Genomic DNA, 22,233 nt, shown 5'->3' with positions numbered 1-22,233 from the left:
ATCTGCACATGCAGAACCTGCAGATATGGAGGGCAGACTGTATTTCTAAGTAAGCTTTTATTCTGAATGAGAATTTGTACTTTGGTTAATTTATATCTCTGTTCTGAAAACATGGGAAAGGTCGAATGTTTACTATACTTTTAGGCCACGTTGCTTGTAGTAAAATGACCCCTGAGTGGAAAATGTCATTTGGATTGAGAGAACGAAAAATGCATGAAAGGAAGCCATGTCTTTGTGCTTCTACCAGTTCAGTGATTCATGTGACTGGGACTGCCCCTTCTGGGGACCCTGAAAGCTATGCCTTTGGAGTTATGACAAGAGCTACTGACGCCTTGGGTTACTAGGCTTCTAAGCCAGGTGGGCTTCTGTACTCACTCAGTATAGGTATCATCTTGCATGTCATCCCTATTCTAAATGAAAGCTGGAAGTACAACTCACATTGAAGAAAAAATGACAATGCTGCCCTGCTGATGAGCTATATCTCCTGTCCTGTGTCCTTCTAAATTAATCTATTGTCACATGTGGCCTATGGATATCTTGCAGCTGAACTTAGAAGAAAACTCCCTGGTGGGCATTGCAATGAGGAAAATAAAACGATTCCACAACCTCCTCTATCATCATTTAAGGAACATAACTTTATTCTGGTTCACTTACCATGTCTTTAGTGATTATTTTTTTCCCTCAGTAATCACTCATACACTAAGTCACAAATTTACCCAATAAAAGCCCAACCTACTATCCTAAACATCTCAATAAGGTATATTTTCAACTTTTTCACATATAAAAATGGACTTAAGGAATTCATAAAATAAATAGAAGTAATAGTTAAACTCCAAGGTTAGTTTGCTTATATTAAAAGAATAATGTAACATTATTAAACAAGGAAAAGCAACATTGGTTCAGTATTAGAAATGTTACTGGGGTGACAACATATCTTACAAATGAGGCTTTATAAAATTTTTAAATGATCTTTCAATAGACACAAGAAAGATACTTGGCAAAATTATAAACAGTTATCTACCTGTTATCTATCTATTGGTGAACCAGGAAGAAAAAAAATCCGTAATGAGATACAGAATACTTCAAACAACAGCAAGCCTATTACAAGCTTAAACTCTCGTTGCATTACCATTAAAGTAAAGAAAATTATGCTTACTAGTAATCCAAAATTAACATTATTGTAACAACTTTACCCTATGCAAAAAAGGATGGAAACAAAACTATGATTTCAATCTATTAGGAAAAAATTATCATGCAGTAGAGACAAAATTATCATTATTTGATGATATATTTAAGAAGCCCACCAGAATCAAGTGAAAAAGTATTTTAAAAATTCAGATTAAAAAAATAGATTGATCATAAATGGATATATACAAATGATTTGCTTTTCTATTAATATATTAATGAGATGATAGTTTGAGTAAAAATATCTATGTACATTAAATATAAATACATAGAGAGAAATTTAACAATAAACTAGTAGGAGCTATATGAAGAATACCTTAACACCTGACTGAAGACAACTTGAACAAGTTTCTGTATAGACATAACATATTCCTAAGAATGCAGATGCATAATTATAAAAGACATTTAAATTTTCCTCAGATTCTCCAATACAAAATGTAATTCTAAATAAAATGCCTGAAGGTTATTTTAGAACTTCTTAAGACCTTTGCAAATTTAATTAGGAGAAAACAGACAAGAATAGTAATGAAATTTTGAAAATTAAAAAATTAATAATTATCAGAGACTTAGAATACCAAGTAATGAGACATGTTATAAAGCTTAAAAATAAAACAGCACAAAATGTATTTAAGAATAGAAAATCAGTGGAACAGAACAAAAGTTTACTGTTTTTAAAAGTATATAAATGTTATATAAAGACTGTATTAGACTGCATAGTATTCCATAGTGTATATGTGCCACATTTTCTTTATCCAGTCTGTCATTGATGGGCATTTGGGTTGGTTCCAAGTCTTTGCTATTGTGAATAGTGCTGAAATAAACATACATGTGCATGTGTCTTTACAGTAGAATGGTTTATAATCCCTTGGGTATATACCCAGTAATGGAATTGCTGGCAGTTCGTGTCGTTTGCAGGGACATGGATGAAGCTGGAAACCATCATTCTCAGCAAACTAACACAGGAACAGAAAACCAAACACCACATGAACAATGAGAACACATGGACACAGAAAGGGGAACATCACACACCAGGGCCTGTTGGGGGGTCACGGGGCTAGGGGAGAGATAGCATTAGGAGAAATACCTAATGTAGGTGACGGGTTGATTGGTGCAGCAAACCACCACGGCATGTGTATACCTATGTAACAAACCTGCACAGGTTCTGCACATGTATCCCAGAACTTAAAGTATAATAATAATAAAAAAAGAATAATCTGCCATCATAAAACTTTTACCTCTCTTTAAAAAAAAGACTGTATTAGAAAGTCGATAAATCAAATCAGTGTGGCAAATATGAAATATTCAAAAAACGTGAGACAGGTGATTATTGCAAAAATGTCAATATTAGAGCACTATGTCACATCACACAAAATAAATTTCTGTAGTGTAATAAATTAAATATAATTTTTTAAAAACCAAGTTTTAAGAAAAGAAAAACTAGAAGAACATGCGAGACTTTTTTTGGTACTGAAAAAAGAATGGAATATCAAAACATAAAAGTAAAGGAAGCAAATATAGAAGAAATATTTAATTGTTGCCTTTTAATATATTTGCTTAGATCCCACCAATATTGGATACCCAATAAAAAGTTTTGTATGAAACAATGAATGGCTTAAAACCTTCAGTCCGGTTAACTGTGCTCAGTGGATACTTACTGTCTTTAGTTGAGGCGAACCCCAACCAAACCATGAGGTATTGAAACAGGCAAAAGTTTTTTCCCTAAAGAAAGCATTTAATGAAGTATTACTCATGGAGTGTCTGTGGTACCCTAGACCCTAGTTTAGGTACTATCGGTCAGTGTTTCTCACAATGTGATGCTAAGACTACCATCATTAGAATTACTAGGGGATTTTTGTGTTAGAAATGTAGATTCTAGATCTAATCCCAAAGTTACTGCATTATGATGTTTGATGTTTAAGGCCTGGGAGTATGCATTTTAACAATCCTGACAGCTTATGCACACCACTTTTTTATTACTAATGATGCTGATGATAAAAAATGAGTAATATCATCGGAAACAATTTTATATACGTGGGGCTTGATATAATTATAAAACTAGGAGATGCTTGGAGTGTTAGTGTGAGAGAAGGAAAAACACATGGTTAGGTTTCCTCTGCATTGATTTCTCACCCACAGAGTTATCCCATAGTTTCCTTCTTTTCTCTGATCTTTTGCAACCAACTTGCAGATCTGCTTATAGCTCCCTAGGTCTAAATTTACAGTAATTGGGAGTAGCAGTGACCTTGAAGCTTCCTCTAACAACCTACTTTGATTTTTGTGATTATCTTCTGTTTTAAACTGTTAGTCTGGCCTCCTGGATCCCCTGGCAGCTTCTTTACAAACCTCAAGGGACCTCCCCAGTAGGGGACATATTGCTTTGCTGTTAGAAAAGTTTTCTAGCATTGTTGTCAATGCTTTGTGAACTGTAGAGCTCTACTTAAATGTATAGTAACATTATCCTTGCCATTATATATGCTGTCTCTTGCAATACTAATGTTCCAAAGAATTATGAATGGATTTTTAAAAAGAGAATCATTAAAACAGTGTGATTATAGCCTGTAGCAATGGCAATGAAATGTTGCATAGTAACCCAAACTATTTTAGCTTTTAAAAATGGCCCTGGCCTTTTTCATCAATTAAAACATATAATCACTGCCTTTTGAATGGTCTTTAACCATCAAGTTAAAACTCTATAAAATACTCATCAACAAAGTCTAAAGTCACCTTTCAACAGGATAATAATTGAAGGACTGGCCTAAAAATTTTCAGTCCATCTGACTAGGTAATGGAGTTTTCTTAAACTTTTTCAACTAGCCCTGTTCTTGAGGCCATGTTTAGACAGGCAACTGAATCACATGCCATTGGTTTATTTACTAATGGATTCCACACCAGCAGAGTCCTTCATACTAGGTTAAACAGAAGAAAGCAAAAGTGAATCTGGGAGCTTCATGTCAGCATATTCCAGGTCTCATTATGAGGAAGAAAAATAATCCAAAGTGTTTGGATTATTCAAAGTGTTTGGAAATAATCAAAGTGTTTGGAAACACTACCTCTAGTGTTTTCAATCTCCATACCCCAAAGTAGAGATGCTAGGATGCTATGGTTATTGATTGACATTGGTAACTATTGAGGCTCAGCACCTGTGTCCTCGTAATAATGCCTGAGATACCAATAGCCTCCCCGTGATAAATTTCTCACTTCCCAGATAACACGAGGAGCTAGGTTTTGTTCCCATTTCTATATTTTTCTATAACAGTTGTTGTTTACATTCAATTTTACTAATAATCATTACACATTAACTCTAAAATCCTGAAGGTTAAGTCTATAAGGAATATAAAGGTAAGACTTGGGCCCCTATCGTCAAGCTGCTTACAACTCAGTAGTGGAGATAAGTCAAGTACTAAATTGTTGTAACACGAATCACATTATGGTAAGGATCATATGAACAGATTTTGTTTAAAGTCGTAAAAGAAAGGGGAAATTAGTTTTTATTGGAAGGAATCAGGACAAGTCTCAAATATTCTGGTAACTGAAATAGCTGTATAAGAAAACCCCAAATATTTAAATTCCTTATCAATAGTACCTAACCAATTGAAAACATAGATATGCTTTGGAGAACATTTCTCATCTATGCACATTACTCTAACCTAAAAGTTTTTGAAATTTTCCATTTGTCAGGTGAAGAACTGTAAATATTCAATGTTATTTTCTTAAATATTTGCATTTCTTGCCAAGTAAAGTGAAGAATGGGAAAGTGCATTTTCAAAACCTGCACCTGTGTTCCTCAACATGTTAGGGATTATGACACATTTCTGTTTGTTTATAGATTACTCGTGTCCTGTATGCTCCTGTTCTGACATCTCCATCATGAGCTGATGCTGAAAGCACTTTGCTTTTTAATTCATTAGGTAGCAGCCTCCTGTACTAACTACAGAAGTCCATGCCACAAACAGACTTATCGCTACCTGTTATCTCACCAATCTTGATTTGAATCGGGAGGACAATACTCTTTCTTACATGAATCTTTAATTTAGTAAATTTCTTAAAAGCTCACTCCAAAATCTATAGCTTCAGAGACACAGAAATGATGATCCTTTCTTATTAAAAAACATTCAGTGGGAACAATTATGGAAAAGTGACATTAAACCAAAAGGGTTAGATAGGAATTTCCTTTGCTTAAGAAAATCCTCCCTCTGTCCTCCATTTATTTCTTATGATAATAGATAACATTTACCAAACATGTTTCAACTGCTAAAAATGCCATTTACATACACATTTATTTGTTCTTTACAACACTGTGAGACAGCTGATACGATATCTAATTCACAGGTGAGGTAATTGTAACTTGCTCTAAGTCATACCAATGATTTGCGGTAGATTTGGAATGTGAGATCAAGGCTATCTTCCTATGCTCTTTGCACTACATTAAATATAAATTTCTGGGAGATTCTCCATAGGAATGCAAAAACATGTGACATAGAATAGCCTTTGCCTGTAAGGTATAACCTATGGAGTTTGAGAAACAACAGTTATGTAAAGAAACATAATGCTATGTAGTTTACGGCAAGGGCCACAGAAAGCATGCAATTTCCTCAGTTCTATATGATCACGCTATTAAGGTAAAAAAAAAATTGGGCTTTTAAGAAAAAGGTTGCTTACTTCTCAAGATCATTGGGAAAAATGAATATTTGGTTTATATGACTCTGGACCCTCGAGGCCTGTTGATTTTGTAGCCATTGCTCTCTAAGCATTTCTGATTCTCAGGAATGAAACAAAGCAGAGCTTTTGAAAATTAAAATAAAGGTTGAATAATGAAAATCTATTTTTCCTCATCAAATAAAAATGAAAAGGCCTGAGAATAATGTGAGGGAAATAAATTCTAGCCTTGCCCACTAAGCTGCAAACTTCTTTCCAGTTTTAACTAATGGTCAGTGGGGGATAATGTGATTGTGAATCACAGGCACAAAGAGTTATGATTAACCCAGAATTGATTTACAGTGGTCCTTATAATTCATTGCCCACATAAGTCCTAAAGATGGGATGGCTTTAATATTTATAACACATGGTTCTGGGTGGTAGCCTCTCACACTTTGGGCAAATTAATAATTTAGCAGCATTCATCAATTCTTCTGAATTTATACAGCACAATAAATCATGATCAAACTCAAGTTTAAGTACTTAAGACTGACTTTAAAATATATATGGTTTTGTTTACGGCTACCTTAATTGTTGGCCTGTGATAATTTATCTGCTATTTTTGTCAAAATTTTAATTTGTGCTCTCGCATAGTTATCATAGGGCACAAACTTTCAAAAAGAATATATGAATGTATTTAAAATAAACATCAACTTTTTTAAAAAAATCAATTTTTTAACCTAGAAAAGAAGTGTTATGCCCACCTCTAAATCTTATTTCTTGCCTGTTCTTTTGGAGATTATCAGGAATACTAAATATATTTTTTAAAGTTTTTAAAAGCATTCTAGGAAAATAGAAAACTGAATGTAGCTTCTTTACCCTCGGCTGCCAACTTTTTCTTGAAACAAATGGCTGCTGGGCTCTGGAAGACAGAAGGTTAGAAAGGTTGGGGCTCTAGGTAACTGCATGTGGGAAAAGAACTGGTGATTCTCTCCTTCAGGCTGGGTGTGTCTGCGAAAACAAGTGCAACCTGCAGGGAAGGCAAGGAAGAAACTAAGTTTGAGGAAAGCTTGGTTCACAGAGATCTGTGGCTCCCAAGTCCTCCGGACTTCCTTCCTTAGATATTTGTTACCATTAATATACATGTTCTGTTGCCTTTAAACGGGCCAGGAAGAGTTGAATGGATGGACAGAGACCTCCCTGTCCTGGAGTCCTGTGCCTTGGGTCAGACCAGAAGACTGGAGAGCCCTTAGCTGCTTCTGTGTGTCTCAGGAGGGTAATGGAGTCACCTTGTTTGTTCTGGCCCACAAGAAGAGAGGATATTTTACCTTCTACAATTAGCAAGACTGCCAGTCCCTAGGCTACTTCAACAACTAGACCTGAATCCTCATGAGCTGATGAAGAAAAAGAATAGTCCATGTAGTGAGTTCCACAGTCGGAAAGGGAAAAATGAATTAGAACAAGTAGAATACACTCCAGGGAAACAGCAGTGTGGAAGATTACAATTCTAACAGAAAAGTAAGAAGAGCACTTAACTGGATTCAAGTGACACCAAAAAAATCTTTGAGGCTACAACAAATAATCCAGCCCCAATTTTTCAACCAAAGTATTGAATAGATGAATTGAAGGAAATGCTCATAAATGTAAGCTTAATAGGAAGAGCTAGGGTGACAATTGCCCAGGTTTGCCTCCAATGCCCAGTCATAGCACAAAAGCCCCATGTCATGAGTAAACTTTCAGGGAGGCAACAAATCCAGGTTTTTGGCAATGGGTACAGAAGGTTAGGGAGGGGTAGTATCAAACCCATACCACGGCTCAAAAATTAGCTGAAAGCAACACTGTTTTTGTAGCAGATGGATATGGCATAGATTATGTTTCCCACAGTTGCTGTCACTGTTTTTCCTCCTGACTGCTGATGTTGGCAACTGTGATTTGCTGTTCACAATAATGAATCATCCCTTGTTGCACTGCTGTGAGTGCTGAGGCTTAAGTGTGTTACTTAAGCACATTGTATTCATGAGTATTAACAGTCCTTTGTCTGTGGATTAACGGTTTTCTTGGTATCATCTCGATACCAAGATAATGTTAATTTAACTTTCGATACTGGTTTTTTCTGAGAGTTCAGATAATAAAAATGAGAATGATTATAATACCAATGCCAGCATGACCCGAATATCGCTGAAAAATAAGGCTAAATGACAATGTTATCTTATTACAGATGGAAGGACAGAAATAACTGGATCAGGGAGGCAAATAACCAAAACAAACTACTGCACAATCTGCAGAAAAGAAATTTGCAATTGGGTATGATGGAGGAAAAGGATGTAAAAACACATATGTAGACTAAATCTCATAGTTTGGAATAAGACAGGGAATACTTCTAAATCAATCAAAAGATTCTGTGTCTCCCAAAAGACACCAATGCACAGTTAAAAACAGTGGCTATGAGTTAGTTTGGGCATACCACCTCAAGAAACATACATTATTGTACCATTCCCCTGATAGTTCTATAAAATGGAATGAAGCTACTTTTCCTCATTACTAGGTTTCAAATAAAATGTGCCGTGGGAAAACAAAAGGACAAAATTTTGCTAACAGACGTGTTGGCCTCTTACTCTATAGAGTTGATTCTTTCAGATCTTACTTGAATGTTTTCTGCAGTAAAGTTATGTGTCAAATAATGGCAACAAAAACTGATTCATCTAGCTTTTAGGTACTTTTATTTTAAAAATGGAGCTTCAAATCATCTTCTTGATTTTTATGAATTTTTTTTTTTTTTGAGATGGAATCTCATTCTGTCGCCCAGGCTGGAGTGTAGTGGCATGATCTTAGCTCACGCAAGCCCCACCTCCTGGGTTCACGCCATTCTCCTGCCTCAGCCTCCCGAGTAGCTGGGACTACAGGCGCCCACCACCACGCCTGGCTAATTTTTTGTATTTTGTTTAGTAGAGATGGGGTTTCACTATGTTAGCCAGGATGGTCTCGATCGCCTCACCGATTTTTATGAATATTTTAATAAAACTGCAGAAAACATAAAGCAAAAGTTTACTGATATTTTGTCCAGATACTTGCCCTCTACCTGCATATTCTATAGACATTGCAAGTGTAAATTTAAGCAAGTTCTGTTTAGTCTATAAACTTTTATTTTTTTGAGACAGAGTCTCATTCTGTTGCTCAGGCTGTAGTGCAGTAGCTCGTCTGAGACCACTGCAGCCTCCACCTCCAGGGTTCAAACCATTTTCCTGCCTCAACCTCCTGAGTAGCTGGGACTACAGGTGTGCACCATCACACTTGTCTAAGTTTTGTATTATTTTTGGTAGAGACAGGGTTTTGCCATGTTGGACAGGCTGGTCTCGAACTCCTGGCTTCAAGTGATCTGCGTGCTTTGTTTGGCTTCCCAATGTGCTGAAATTATAGGCGAGAGCCACTGTGCCCAGCCTTAGTCTATAAACTTCTTATCTAAGAAAATTAAAAGATCTTACCTGCAAAATGAACTGCACAGCTTGTGTACAACACTGCTTACCTGTGATATTAAAGCTTTAATAATTAAAATTTTTGATCACTTTTCAGTTACCTCAAAATGTGCAGAAAAACTTGAGGGTTTTTACTTAATAGAGATGGAAGGAGATAAACTAGCTCCTTTAGACATATGACTACAAGATGACTATTAATGGCTAAAATGTTGGACCATCATAAAATAATTTTCAAAGTGTGAGACAAGAAGAAATGTCCTTCTCTAATTTGGAAATACATTGAGTGACAATGCAGAAAAGAATACAGTAAAATAAAAATTTATATGCTATATTTCCAAACTTGCTTGATGATTTTTGAAAAAAACCATAGGAGTATAAAAAAGGATGAACTGACTGCACCTGTGTCGTTTGATGGTATGTGTAGATTGTAACAAAAACTCAGAGTGAAACAATGACACATTAAAAAAATACAACTACTTCAAAACTTTTTTACTACGAAACAATAAAAATAAAAAATAAAACAGTAAGTCACCACAACAAGGTAGCCAAGTTACACAGGACTTCCTCAATTTCCTTTTTTTTTGGCGGGGTGAAGGCCTTTTATTATTAGCACATAATAATTGTACATATTTATGGGAGTATAAATTAGTTCAACCATTGTGGAAGACAGTGTGGTGATTTCTCCAGGATCTAGAGCTAGAAATACCATTTGACCCAGTGATCCCATTGCTGGGTATATACCCAAAGGATTATAAATCATGCTACTATAAAGACTTTCTCTATTTCTTTACTAAAACTGTAACTTTAGAATCTAGCACCAATTTCACAAAATTCAAAGTACTCTTGTGCTTTAAAATCATTTTCCTAAGAGAGATTTCACTTATAATAACATCCAAAGTGCTTCAGAGTGTTTAAAAATGGTGGACACCTTAGATATATTTAGCTTATATGATGAATTTATAGATGCAAAGATGACTGACAAAAGCCTGGCCTTTAAAAGAAAGCTTGTAGAATCAAAGTGTATGGACATCTTTTTGGAGAGCTGGAACTAATTTCTACGAGTTGAAAAACATTATTGCTAATAATTGAACTCTCATTTTATAGTCAAATGCTTGTTAAGAGTATATTTAGCTTGGTGTCATCACATTGGAATGACACCAGAATCAATGTAATGCAGGTTTGATAAGAGCAGCATTGCACACCAAAGTGCATTTTATGTTTGACTATATTCAGTTCTACAACTGAATAAAAGAAAAGGAAGCCCCCAAAATTAGAGGCAATTCATCGAAGTATTATTGGAGAAGAAAGAGTAAAATTGTCCTACTATATTTGGGGACAGAAAAGAACATGTTATTGCTGTTGTTATTTAATACAGTTAATATCTGTTAAATTAGTCCTGTAGTATTTATGTTCCCCTTTTGAAAAGTTTCACACTTATATGTCTTAAATACACACTACAAATGTAAATATCCAGCACGGAGTCAGCAAAGAGTTAAAAATAACTGCTGTATCAGAGGACAGAAAAAAAACCTTATTAAAAATATTGTTATACTTTTGTCACATCTATTATTTAATTAGTACTACTATCAGTTACTACTTATTGACCCTGTTAACTCGTCCTGTTGTTTATATAGCATTTTGTAATAAAAATAAATAATACAGAATAATATATAATTTTAAATAAATGCCTATTTCATGTTTTTATGTTAAAGTAATAAAACATATATAATTATTATTACACACTATATTTTACGGGTTTTGATCTGATGCATTTGTGTTCTGGGTTGTCTATCTAAAAAGCTGGTCACTTTTTAATCAATGTTGTTGGCATAATTGACAGGAAGAAAATAAAATCAAATCATTTTGTACTCTAAATAATAATTTTCAGTTGGACTAAATAGTTTAAAATAAAATAATAAAATCCCTATAAGAAAAACCAGGGGAGCATATGTAATACATATAAGGAAGGAATTTTTAACCAACTTATTAAATCCAGAATACATATGTGTATATATACACACACAGATATGTGTATATATACACGTATATATACACATATCTGTGTGTGTATATATATACGTGTATATATATATATATGTAAAGTTAGACATTTGGTTTACATGAAGCATTTAAAAGTAGCTTTGTATGAGAAAAAAATACCATTCACAAAGCCAAGAAAAGACTGCCAAATTTGGAAAAAATTGGAACATGGGGGACAAACAGTTAATGTTTAAAATTATACAGAGGCTTCTCTAATGATTTAACTAGAAAAGAATAGCATGTGCAAAATAAAAATAGATGGCATCTGAAGAGGCAATTCAAAATAGTACAAATATATATGTCCAACAGCATATGAAAAATACCCAAACTCATTAGTGGTGAGTACAAAATAAAATGAGGGGCATACTGCTTTATATCTATTAAATGTCTGGCAATACTTAATATCTATTGCTGGTGGAGATGTATGGAGAAGTGTACTATCACATATTGCTAGTGGAAACAGGAAAATGTTATAGCCTTTTTCAAAAGCAACATCTATTCAAATTAAAAAATACACAGATGTCTTCTGGCCAAGCAATTCCATTCCCAGGAATCTATCCAAGAGAAATAAAAATTTCGGATTAAAGTACAAGAATACTCAGTGCATCATTGTTTATTGTGACATCAAATTGGAAATAGTGGTAATGTTCATCAGTCATAGAATGATGATGTGTTCCTGCCAGGAAACATTATGGAACCATTAAAATGAATCTACTAGAGCTATACAAGGTGCTATGGAAGGATTTCTACGATGTGTTTGCAGAATATTAAAAAGCAAGGCACAGAAAGTATTTATAATGTAATCCTATTTTTTAAACCAACAATGACCAGGACTTATATAAATACATGAGTATATGTGTAAACATGTTAGTACATTATTAAAAATGCTTAGAGAAAAATATGGAATAATACTATGTATTCCATTTGTTATCTTTTGAAGGTAGAAAAATATGGCTGGAGATGTGAAAAAAGAGAAGAATGGGGAAAAGCCAAGCAGAACAGTAAAAATAATGCTCTAAAAGACAAGTGTAGTTACATTTATGCATTTATGAAAATTACATGTGTGTAAATACCTAATTGAAGGTTTTTGTTTTTTAATAAGATTTTTTGAAAGTCAAGTTTATTAAGGCCTAATTTATACATAGTCAAATTCATAATTTTTAGGTATACAGTAAAGAATACTGAATAAAAGCCCAAATATTTTTGTTTTATGTTTAGAATTTTTAAATAGCATCATTAACATATACAGTAAAATAATAGTTAGCTTTTGAGTCCTATGATTTATGAGTGTTTAAGTCGTAGGGTATTCATAATTACATGCTCATAGTTGCTTTGCTCTAATAACTGATTTATTCCTAGTCAGGCTAGGAGGGCCATTGACACACCTTAACTTTAAACTGAATAATATGTTAACATAAAATTATAATGGAAGAAGATTGGAAAAAACCCAATACACATAAAATTTATGATAAAATTGCTAGATCTTGCCATCTGTTCATCTATATTTCCCTTTCCCAACCACTCTGTTAATAGGTATGTGCGTATGGATTCTGAAAAAATACTAGGGAGAAAGTTTGCTTTTGAAATTATATTGTAAAACAACCTAAATCCTAAAATAAGTGAGACACTTCTACTTTTATAACATAAATCAATTTTATCTCTAGTTGGGCTCACCTTCATGAACGGCATTTTCTCTCATTTCTCATACTTAAAATTCCCTAAATGGCTGTATTATTTCTTGCCCTTGGTTCTTAGATATTCATTTTCTTTTGCTTGGAGTGTTTTCCTGTTCACCTTCCCCTCTCAATTCTACATTTTTTTATTTGTATTTTTTTTTGAGTCAGAGTCTCGCTTTGTCGCCCAGGCTGGAGTGCAGAGGCGTGATCTCAGCTCACTGCAGTCTCTGTTTTCCAGGTAAAAGTGATTCTCCAGCCTCAGCCTCCCAAGTAGCTGGGACTATAGGCACATGCCATCACGCCCAGCTAATTTTTGTATTTTTAGTAGAGATGGGGTATCACCATGTTGGCCAGGCTGGTCTCAAACTCCTGACCCAAAGTGATCTAGCTACCTCTGCCTCACAAAGAGCTGGGGTTACAGGCGTGAGCCACCACGACCAGCTTCAGTTCTACTTTCTACCATCCTCTCTAACTTCTACTAATCTTTTCATAACTGGGATCAGCTTAGATGTCACTTATTCCTAAAAATTCTCCGGGACCCCAGGCTTTGGTTAGTGTCCCCTTATATGATCCTATTGCACCTTGTATTTACTCCTAAAACAGAATTTTAGCACATTGCATTATACTTACCTCTTTTGACTTTGTTCTATGCCATGTAACTGTAAACTTCTGGTAGGCTGGAACTGCATGCTTTTCATGCTAGTATCATCCCCTCTCCTATGTCTAGCACAAGGCCCAATATTATCAGGAGTAGGCAAGTGATAAATACTTTTTGTTGAAGAATTATTCACTTTCTTTCTTTCTCGTGGTCACAAGACCACCATACCTTGAACTCCCTATTCATTCAACTATTACTATATTCCAATTCTCAAACATTGGTAATAAGGACCAAGTAATAACAGAATGTTGTGACAGATCAATGATATTTCTGCTATATACAGACTATACATAGTGTTCCATCAGAATAAAGGTATTTAAGTTACCATTATTAAGGTAAACCATTGTGGTTTAAGTAGCATAGATACCAAAAGATTCAAAAAGTATAGGTATGACTCAGCACAGTTTCATAGAATGTTTTGAAATGTTGGCAGTGTTCTATGTCTATGCTGTCCAATATATACGCACAAGCCACATATGGCTACTGAGCACTTGAAATGTGGCTAATATGATTGAGGAATTGAATTTTTAAATTTTATTTAATTTTAACATATTTAAATTTAAATTAGTCACATGGGGCTAGTGGGTTATCACATTGGACATTGCAAATTTGAAGATATTTGTTCCTATGGAAAAGTATGATTTTTGCCCCCCAGAACTACTCAAGAACAGTCATTTTTGGCATATAATCATAGATGGGCTTGCATTTCAATTAGCTCCTTCATATCTATACATTACTATTCCCAATTATAGGCATACCTCAGAGATACTGCAGGTTCAGTTCCAAACCACAGCGTTAAAGCAAATATTGCAATAAAGTGAATCACATGACTTTTTGGTTTCCAAGTACATATAAAGGTTATGCCTACACTATATTGAACTCAATTATTAAGTGTGCAATGGCATTATGTTTATAAAAGCCAATGTACATGCCCGAATTAAAAATATGTTATTGCTAAAAACTGCTAACAATCATCTCAGCCTTTAGCAAGTTGTAATCTTTTTGCTGGTGGAGGGTCTTGTTTCCATGTTGATGGCTACTGACTGATCAGGGTGGTAACTGCTGAAGCTTGGAGTGTCTGTGGCAGTTTTTAAAAATAAGACAATTAAATTTGCCACATTCATCAAATTTTTCTTTCACAAAAGATTTATCTGTAGCATGTGATGCTTTTAGACAGTATTTTACCCAGAGTAGAACTTTCAAAATTGGAGTCAGTCCTCTCAAGCCCTGCTGCTGCTTTACCAACTAAGTTTATGTTATATTCTAAATCCTTTGTTGTTATGTTAACAATGTTTATAACATCTTCACCAAGAGTAGATTCCATCTCAAGAAACCATTTCCTTTGCTCTTCCATAAGAAGTGACTCCTTATTCATTCAAATTTCATCACAAGATTGCAGCAATTCAGCTACGTTGTCAGGCTCCATGTCTAATTACAGTTCTCTTACCATTTCTATCACATTTGTAGTTACTTCCTCTACTAAAGTGTTAAGCCTGTAAAAGTCATCTATGGGGGATGGAATGGACTTCCTCCAAATTCCTACTAATGTTGACATTTTGACTTCCTCCCATGAATAGTGAATGTTCTTACTGGCATCCAGAAAGGTGAATGCTTTCCAGAAGGTTTTCAATTTACTTTGTCCAAATTCATCATAAAAATCACTTACATGGCAGCTATGGCCTTATAAAATATATTTCTCAAATAATAAGATTTAAAAGTCAAAAGTACTTCTTGATCTATGGGCTGCAGAATGGATCTTGTGTTAGCAGGCATGAAAACATTGATCTCCTTGTACATCCCCATCGGAGCTCTTGAGTGACCAGGTGCATTGTCAATGGGCAGTCATATTTTGAAAGTTTTTTTTTTTCTGAGCAGTAGATCTCAACAGTGGGCTTAAAATATTCAGTGAACCATGCTGTAACCAGATGTGGTGCCATTCAGACCTTGTTGTTGCATTTATAGAACACAGGCAGAGTAGATTTAGCATAATTTTTAAGGTCCATAGTATCTTCAGAATGGTAAGTGAGCACTGGCTTCAACTTCAAATCACCAGCTGCATTAGGCCCCAACAAGAGTCAGACAGTCCTTTGAAGCTCTGAAGCCAGGCATTGACTTCTCTCTAGCTCTGAAAGTCCTAGATGGAACTTTCTTTCAATATAAGCCTGTTTTATCTACGTTGAAAATCTGTTGTTTAGTGTAGCCACCTCCATCAATGGATCTTCACTAGATCTTCTGGATCACCTGCCACAGCGTCTGCATCAGCATCTGTTGCTTCATTTTGCACTTTCATTTTATGGAGATGGCTTCTTCCCTTAAACCGCAAGAACCAAGCTCTTATCTTCTAAGTTTTCTTCTGCAGCTTTCTCATGTCTCTCATAGAGGTGAATAGAATTGAAAAAAGTTAGGGCCTTGCTCTGGCTTAGGCTTTTGCTTAAGGGAATGTTGTTGCAGCTGGTTTGATCTTCTAACAACACCACTACAACTTTCTCCATATCAGCAATGAGGCTGTTTCAAGTTCTTTTCTTTTCTTTCTTTTTTTTTTTTTTTTTTTTGAGATGAAGTCTTGCTTTTGTCCCCTAGGCTGGAGTGCAATGGCACAATCTTGGCTAACTGCAACCTCTGCCTCCTGAGTTCAAGCGATTATCCTGCCTCAGCCTCCCGAGTAGCTGAGATTACAGGCGCCTGCCACCACGTCTGGCTAATTTTTGTATTTTTAGTAGAGACAGGGTTTCACCATGTTGGCCAGGCTGGTCTCGAACTCCTGACCTCAGGTGATTTGCCCACCTCGGCCTCCCAAAGTGCTGGGATTACAGGCGTGAGCCACTGCGCCCCACCTGTTTCCCTGTCTTATCATTCATGCATTCATTGGAGTAGCACATTTAATTTCCTTCAAGAATTTTTCCTTTGCATTTAACTTGGCTAATCATCTGACAGAAGAGGCCTAGCTTTTAGTCTGTCTTGGCTTTCAACCTGTCTTCCTCACATGTGACTCTTCCTTTCACTTGAACACTTAGAGACCATTGTAGGTTATTAACTGGCCTAATTTCAAAATTGCTATGTCTCAGGGATTAGGGAGGCCTGAGCAGAGGAAGAGAAATGAGTAAACTGTCAATCGGTGAAGCAGCCAGAACAAACCCATTTACTGATTAAGTTAGCCATCATGTGGGTACAGTTCACAGTGCCTCATAACAATTGCAATAGTAGTATCAAATATCACTGGTAACAGATCACTTCAGCAGATATGATAACAATGAAAAAGTTAGAAACTTTGTGATAATTATCAAAATGTGACAGACACTGTTGGGAAAAATGGCATCAACAGACTTGCTTGATGCAGGGCTGCTGCAAACCTTTAATTTACTGAACACACAATCTCTGTGGAGTGCAATAAGCCCCATAAAACAAGGTACGCTCATGCATCAAAAGCAGCTTTAGGGCAGACAATTTTTTTTAGACTGACTATACAGGTAATACTTAACTAAATTGATTGCCTTGGGCAAGAGCAACTACATAAGAGTTAAGGGAAAAACTCAGTATTTGATTATTGCTTAATAGTGAAAAAGAATTGCCCGTATAATAACACAATCCTCTCTGAAAAGCAAAATGGGAAGATTTTCTTATAAAATGAAGTGGAAAATGAGTAAACTAACTCTTAAATTAGGACTTGGTGTTGGCAATATCACTCACTGAGCATGGCAGCTTTTCAATGACTAAATTCAGCATTTTTACATTATTACTTTGTCATGTTATGAAAACATGATGACATTTTAAGGTGATGATAGTTCACAGTCTATTACACATTACACAAGGGCATTAAAAAGAAATTATATGGTGATCAGTTGTCACAATTCAGTATCTCACTAACTTCTTGGCCCAGCAATGAGAAAATAAAGGTGTAATATAATAGCGTTATTCATAATAACATGGTTACTCCAAATAAGGATAGAATGACTTTCAAAGAAGCCAGAGAATCAGTACTTTTTTTCATCAATTTGGAAAAAATTCTATAAAGTGGCTTGATGAAAAAAATTATCATTATCAAAGTTTAAAGACAGAGGAACAAAGGAAGAATAGAAATTTTGGTCAGAGATTAAACAGGACTAATCCCAGTAAACATTTGACAAGTAATATTTTAGAAGCTTCAGTGAAACCTGTGTCTTGGTTGGCTTAATCTTGCCTAGATTCAATTACTAATCTTTTTCATAGCTGAACTTTTGGAAATTACTAGCTAGCAAGAATAACTCAGCTGTTGGTGTTATCAGGATTCCTTAGTTAAAATGCCCCTCATCGAATGCAGCAGTTCCCAATTTATTAAAAGAGTAAACCCCAGGAAAAGGAAATAATCCTAAAGAATAGAAGTGAAGAATAAGGCATGAAAATGGGACATGTTCCAGGACACCCATGTATTTATGTTGGGTAGGATATGATGTATAGGAGAGGGGTGAGTCAGGAACTTCCTTGAGTAGGCATATACTCTATTTTCAATTCTTATCATCTGGTTATGCTGTATTTAATCCAGTCCAACTGTCCATCCAATCCAAACCATAATCATGCTATATTTAATCCAAATCCAATTCAAATCACACAGTACAACCATTTGTAGCATGCAAATTTACTTATCATGAAAAGCACAGATTTTGAGTCTCAAATTCAATGAATTTTCATTAAAAAATATACCTGTGAATCTACTGCCTCAGTTAAGATACAGAACATTTCCATCACTCCAGAAATTTTCCTTGCCCTCTTCCTCACCCTCTGGGCACTATTGCTCTGATTTCTCTCACCATGACAGACTTGTTTTGCTGGCTCTTGAGCTTCATAGAAATGATATCAAATGGCATGTACTCTTCTGACTCTGGCTAGTTTTGAACAGCACAGTGCTTTTCAGATACAGCCAACTGGTTTGTGTATCAGTAACTCATTATTATTTCTTGCAGTATTGTGGTCTGAGTAGACCACTATGCTTTTCCATTTCCCCATTGTTGGATATTTGGGTTGCTTCCAATATGAGTCTTTTATGGATGGAAGTTTTCCTCTCTTTTAGGTAAATACCTGAGATTGGAACTGCTAAGTCATAGGCTATATATGCCTTTAGTTTGGTAAGAAACTGCTAAACAGATTTCCAAAGTAGTTTTTACGCATTTTACATCATCAATATATGTAAGTTCTAGTCACTCCACATTTTTGCCAATATTTGGTGCTATTAGTCTTTCTAATTCTAGCTATTATGGTGGATGTGAAATGTATATCATTGTGGTTTCAATTTATATTTTCTTGATGGCTAATGATGTTAATTAAGTATTTTTGAGTTTATTGGTAATTTGTATATTTTCTTTTATGAAACCACTGTTCCAATCTTTTGTTTATTTTTTATTATACTATTTGTCTTTTCATTATTGATTTTAGTTCTTTATATATGAGATACAAGGTCTTTGTCAGAGATATGTATGTGTAGTAAATATTTTCTCCCATTGTATGGCTTACCTTTTTAATTTTCTTAATAGCATATTTGATAAGTAGACTTTTTTTGTTTTTGTAAAATCCAATGTATCAAGTTTGTGTTTTTGTTTAAGGAACTTGTATTTGTACTGAGACATAGTTTTAATCCTACAAATTCATTCTGGAATTTTAATGGAATACCTGATGAGTTTACTCAGCCCTTTTAATTTGGCAGGGCTTGAACTCCAAACTTTGTCTACGCTGTGGTATATGGCAGCTAAGTTACGCTTAAATCTTGGGCCTTCTAGCCGTTGCTTTTTCCAGCACGGTTTCTCCCCTGTGCATACACGGTTCAGGGTTATCCAAGAATTTGAGGGCAGTTTGAATGCCATTTTTAGGACTCTTCCTGTTCTGATTCTCATCTTTCTGGTATTCCCTCTTAATTTTCAGATGTTTAGCAACCCTCCTGTGACACTCCAAGCCAGTAAAACTGCAACTTTATTCTTGAATGCTAGCTGCCTTGATGTGTGTGTGGACTTGGAAGTGTGCTCGGGGAAAAGCCATGTAACTGCGACTCTTTCCTTGTGCAGTTTCTTCTCTCAAGGGTCGTATCTCTTCCAGTTTCTGGCTGCTTTTGTGAAAGGGTTAGTTTGGTATAAGATACTAAGCCAATACTGGAATCAGAACATAACATTTTTTGTGTGTATATAATCACATTGTTTTCCAGTAGATTGATGGAAGCAAATGGACGCCATAGTTTTAGGATTATTTTATCTCAAACTGAAATGACGCATTTGGAAGTGAAATTTACTTAGGAGAAAATTACAAAAAGTTTCAGTGATGATAAAATTATTTTTGTGAGACTTTCTGTAATCATCTAAAAGCTTTTTTCACTTAAAGAAATGCCTACAATTTACTTGTAATCTATTTACCTGAAGTACACCTGAAGAGGCTGGTCTTACTCTAAATTGTGGGTGAAACACTTTTAAGTTTCCTTGTGCTTAGAAGTGTCCACTAATGACAGTGCTATAAAATTTTTCTCTTCTCCAGATCTGCTTCTTTTGCATTCTCTAGTGGAATAGATGCTGAATCATTAAACAGAGTGCTGCAGGTGATTCACATTCAAGTCCATCCAACAACATTTGTTGGGTATGGACTGTGCACCAGCACTCTATTCGGTGTCAAACCAGAAGTGAAAGGAGACCGTATCATTTCCTGGTTTTAAATATCCTAGAATCGAGTTGGAAGTAAAATTTTGTGGCAATGTTTAATTCAGAATATGATTTTCTTAGTCTAGATTATATATGTAATTACTGAAAAACTTAAAAAGAAAAATTAGCATTAACAGCATTATTTAGTGACAGATTAGAGTGGGTTTTGTTCTATGCCTTGAAGAAATTATAAATAAAAAATAATTATAGTATATACTCAATATGAAGCCACATTTATACAACTCTTGCTTCAATCTCTTCTCTGCACACACATATGCACAAATTTGCATTATTTTGTCTGAATAAAACATAGAAACAGAAACAGAAAGCTATGAAAGAGGATAAAGAAAGAGGCAAAAGATAATTTTAGTTTGCATCTAGAGATGCATTCTCCTTCAAGAAGATGCATTTTGGTAGATGCAAAATCTGTAAATATAAAACATACTAAAATGCAAATATAGATAGTATTATAACTTGCTCATATGGAAATCTTCTTAAAACTGGGTTAAATCTTAGAAAAATAAGTAAGATTAATCAGAATAAATTTGGTTGAAAAGAAACCAGAGCAACAACCTAAGAGAGGGAAAAGTTAAGATTTATTCTCTTTGTCAGCAAGAAACCTATTAGAAACCTCTTAGAGTCAGTGATTTGAAGCAAAATTCATTGGTGCTTAGCACAGTGAAAAAAACTTTAAAAGAGAGTGAGTGAGAAAGGAAGCGTGAGAAGGAATGAGTGAACGAGGGAAAGAGAGATAAAGAATGAAAAGAAAGAGACAGTGGACTATGGGGGGAAGGATAGCAGCTGGAAGAAATGGAATAATTTTATGAAGTTGTAAGATTGCCTATGTGGAATGGAAGCTATAACAATAAGTGATATCATTTGGATCTAAGAACACAGAGTCTAGAGTCAGACCGCCCGGGCGTGAAATGTGAAATCTGACATTCCTCTTATTAGACTATGTTAACTTCAACGAGCTTAAGTTTCCACATCCCTAACTTGGATAGTTGTCACGTATGTTGTACCAGAGAATGTATAGAGTATATGATAGTCCATTGTTCGTTCACAGCAAACTGTCTATATTTTTAGTCTTTCCTATTGATATTATTAAGGAATAAGGCTGCAATCCTTTAAGTCAGGGCTATCTAACAGAAAGCTTTCAATGCAACAGTTTATATTTGATCCAGAGGTATCAAATATAGAGTAGCAAAAAATGAAATTCAGTAGATGGAAGTTTAAGTGTGAAACACAGCTTGGGAATAGAACATAACAGGAACTAAGTGACTAACATTTGGTTGTAAGGTAAGTATGTAGGCAAGGATTTTCGTTGAGGCAGAAAGAAATATTTGGATTCAAAAGAAGTAGAAAGAAGCAGCTGAACCTGCAAACTAACAAATTTGGGAGGCAAAAGAGGACAGGCAATGAAGAGTGTCTTGGGACTTCTGGGTTGTGAGATATAGGGAGATTCGCTGGAGTGACTGCTCTGATAAGGATGATGAACAATAGGGACAGGGATGGTTCTGAGGGAATTATAGGAAGTTCTCTCCTAGGAAAGAGAAATCACAAATGAGCAGGAGAGCATTAAAATTCATTCTATTGGTAAGTCAGGCAAAACAATCTCATACATAAGCTAAAAAGTATACTGACTCCTAACGCATCCTAGGAGAAGCTGGTAAGTCTCTTGCATTCTGTTTCCCTGTGAACTAGGAGATCGTAAAACATTCATCATGATGTTTCGGAGCTGTAGATTTTCAAAACAGAAACACATAAAAACTACAAGTAGAAATATATTTACTTCAAGTAACAGCTTATCAAAATATATAAAATAGTTACTATCACATGAGGAAAGACTCAACAAAGTAAATTAATTTTCAATTTGTTAAAAAAATAGCTGACTTTGGGAGGTCTTATATGCTTAT

At 35.1% G+C, this 22,233-nt stretch overlaps 1 protein-coding gene across 1 annotated transcript in view; it reads right to left on the bottom strand.

Annotated features, from left to right (window-relative positions):
- GRID2 (glutamate ionotropic receptor delta type subunit 2) overlaps positions 1-22,233 on the bottom strand; it is a 1,455,891-nt gene that overhangs the window by 143,015 nt on the left and 1,290,643 nt on the right. The gene's annotated exons all lie outside the window — the stretch shown is intronic.

The sequence above is a fragment of the Gorilla gorilla genome, chromosome 3 (assembly GCF_029281585.2).
Source record: "Gorilla gorilla gorilla isolate KB3781 chromosome 3, NHGRI_mGorGor1-v2.1_pri, whole genome shotgun sequence".
NCBI lineage: Eukaryota > Metazoa > Chordata > Mammalia > Primates > Hominidae > Gorilla > Gorilla gorilla.
Note: the sequence above shows the minus strand (reverse complement) of the source record. Positions and strands in the feature narration are given on the sequence as shown.